The sequence below is a fragment of the Dipodomys ordii genome, unplaced genomic scaffold, assembly GCF_000151885.1.
Source record: "Dipodomys ordii isolate 6190 unplaced genomic scaffold, Dord_2.0 Scaffold35, whole genome shotgun sequence".
In the NCBI taxonomy this organism is placed as follows: domain Eukaryota; kingdom Metazoa; phylum Chordata; class Mammalia; order Rodentia; family Heteromyidae; genus Dipodomys; species Dipodomys ordii.
The window spans coordinates 3,053,984-3,057,086 of NW_012267251.1; the positions used below are offsets into that span (position 1 = coordinate 3,053,984).

General features: G+C 43.7%; 1 protein-coding gene across 3 annotated transcripts in view; it reads left to right on the top strand.

Moving 5' to 3' along the window:
* Positions 1-3,103, top strand: part of Trove2 (TROVE domain family, member 2) — a 26,964-nt gene that overhangs the window by 374 nt on the left and 23,487 nt on the right. The window contains exon 1 of one of the 3 annotated variants that reach the window (XM_013017428.1): positions 121-220. The exons of the other annotated variants lie outside the window; for them this stretch is intronic. The gene's annotated coding sequence lies outside the window, so the exon portion shown is untranslated. Of the gene's footprint in view, positions 1-120; positions 221-3,103 lie in introns of those variants that run through there. 3 annotated transcript variants of the gene reach the window in all.

Below are 3,103 nucleotides of genomic sequence, written 5' to 3' on the forward strand. Positions count from 1 at the left end.
CCCTCCCCTTCGCCCCCCCCACTCCCCACCCCAGCCGCGGCGGCTGCGCGCGCACCGGCGTGGTCGCCCCTCCGCTCGGGTTTGGGGAGGGGGTCTGTGCGCGGAGCTGCAAGGCCCAGTTGATCTCCGGCGCGGGGAGCGGGAAGGTCTGACCTGAAAGCTGTAGCCCGGGGTCCGGCATGCGACGACTTAAACGAAGTTGAGATTCCATTAAGGCTAGGTGAGGAGGTCAACCGAAAATGGCTGTTTTTCCAGGGCCTTGGGCTGTCGCGTGTGGAAACGGAGTCCCTGTTCTCAGACGGGTGGCTGGCAGGTGTCCCAGAGTCAGGAACCGGCGGCCGAGCAATCTGTGAAGCCACGTTGAACGTGGATTATTTTTTTTTTTCTCCTCGGTCCCGGGGCTGGAACTCAGGGTCCGGGCGCTACCCCTGAGCTGCTCGGTGCAAAATGCTAGCCCTTGAGCCCCTTCCGAGTAGTTGACTGGGGATAAGAGGCTCCCACGGACCCTTCTGCGCTGGCTGGCTTTGCATCATGATTCTCAGCCTCCTGAGTTAGGTTACAGGTGTGAGCCGCCGGCACCCGGCGGAAAACCGAAAAACAAAGTAGCTTTGTTGTAAAACGAAAGAAAAATGTATGAAGCTTGTAGGATACACGTGCTGGAGGAGATGGGGACTGTTCAAAAGTCTACCCTTCTGATACCTGATTGGAGAAGTTGGACGGTTCTCTGGGCCCAGCCTAATTTCCTTAGGAACCGTTCCTAGAATAGTTGGCATCAGATCTCAGAGCCGTGATAAGTGTTTTTAAAAATCTGTAATATTGCTATGAACTTGAAAACATTTTCAGAATAATTTGATGTCCAGGTTCACATGGTACTTCCTATTGGAAGATCACACTGAACATTTACCCATTGGGACAATACAGAAGTAATCAGAAAGGGAAATTAAAATTTCCTTAATTTTGCTGACTTAATTCAGTACTAAGAATTTACAGCAAAAGCTGGTTTATAGATCTTGAGAAAAGCAAGATCAGACAAGACCAGGCCCACACCCATTGGCATTCAATTGGTCTGCTTCTAAAGAGCCCAGCGTCGGTCTGACACTCTTCCTCACCCTGAGGTATTGAAGCACCCAGGACTAACCGCTGATTACCATCTGCATAGAACAGGTATTTGAACTTGGGGCTCCTGTTTCTGTAGTGTGACTTCTTTCCAACTCTCTTACTACTCACTCATCCATGCCAGTCAGCCATGACTTCATTATAAAAGGATTAAGCTACACACTTTATTTGAGTTTGGGGGTAAGAGTATTTTTAAGTAACATATTATGAAGAGTCATTGGAAAGCTGCCCAGGTGTGTAAATTCTAGAAAAACATGGGGAAAAACAGGGAATCATTAAAATTATTACTACTTCTTGGAGTACTAATGAATTTGAAGCAGAAGTGCTATTCTTATGTCATGTGTTTTACTAGTTCTACTATTTTGCATTTTCAGTTAAATCAAGGACAAGAATGGACAATGTATTAAATATTGGAAATGTTACCATGCTTTTATACTGAGATCTTTTTAACTTCATCGCAATGTTTTGGTTTGTACAGACTGTTTAAAATTCTTTGGGAGAATGTGCTTGAAGAGATTAGAACAACCCAAAGAAGAATCAACTGTTTTAATGTATTTTTGTTGCTGTTAACGTGCATTTGCAATCCTTGATTATTCAGTAGTGGATTAGCCAGTGACCAGTCTTTGACTTTACTCACTTCCTACCTGCCTTCAAAACTATTAGTATGGAGCTTAAGCTTTGAAAGGAGAGCAGTATTGACAGCTGCAGAAAGAACTTAGGTTTCTGTATGTATCTCATGTTACTTTCCAAAAGCAAATATAGAAAGTATACACATAGCTAGGTATCATCATACATTACACGTAACTTAGACCATACGTTACACTGCTGCCACTTGTACTGTGCTATTTAAATTACTTTCCAAATGTATTTCACTTAGCCAGGTTTTCTTCTCTTTTTGTTTCTTTCCTTTCCTTACACTGGAGTTTGAACTCAGATCCTTATCCTACCATTTGAGCCGCGTCCTCAGCCCTTTCTGTTTTTCTTGGTGCAGGGTTTTGGGGATGGGTGGTAGAGGAGGGCCTGGTACTGAGGTTTGAACTCAAGGCTTTGTGCTTGCTTACCTGTTACTTTACCGCAGAAGCCACACCTCCACGCCTTTTTTTTTTTTTTGGAAGAGAGTGTGGTCATGGGTCTTGAACTCTGGGCCTGGGCACTGTCCCTGAGCTCTTCAGCTCAAGGCTAGCACTGTACCACTTGAGCCACAGCACCACTTCTGGTTTTCTTAATAACAGATAAGAATCTCAGAGTTTCCTGGCCGGGCTGGCTTTGACCTGTGATGCTCAGATCTCATCCTCCTGAGTAGCCAGGGTGACAGGCGTGAGCCACCTTCGCCCAGCTTCTACACCTTTTATTATTTGTTCAGTTAGAGTCTTGGTTCTTCTACCACCACACGCCTGAATCACTACCTCCCTATTGGACATTTTCCTTAATTGCTTAGATGACAATATGCACCACTCTATAGGATTTGTTTTGCTGGTTAAGATGGCGGGCTTAATCTTCTTGCTCAGATTGGTTTGAACTTTAATCCTTCCAGATCTCAGCCTCCAAGGAGCTAGGTGTATAGGTGTGCCTGGTTATTTTAAACCTTTTAACTTAAAAAAATTAGAATAGAAACCCGATAATGTTAAATTTATTATCTTACATTTTAAAATAATTATTTTAAAGTCAGTACATTGGCTCTTAGTATATTCACAGAGTTGTACAACCATCACCACTGTGTAATTTCAGAGCATTGTTAGCTCAGAAGAAATCCCTTGCATAGCAGATACTTGCCAGCTTCCCCTCCTCCTGGCTTTCAGCAACCACTAGGTTTTTCTTTCTATAAAATTGCCTATTCTGGAAACATACAATATATGGCCTTTTCATTCATGTGGCATAGTGTTTTCAAAATGTATGTGTCAGTACTTCATCACTTTTTTTTTTTTTTTGGTTGTACGTGGGGAATGGAACTCAGGGCCTAGGCACTGTCTCTTAGCTTTTTTTTTTT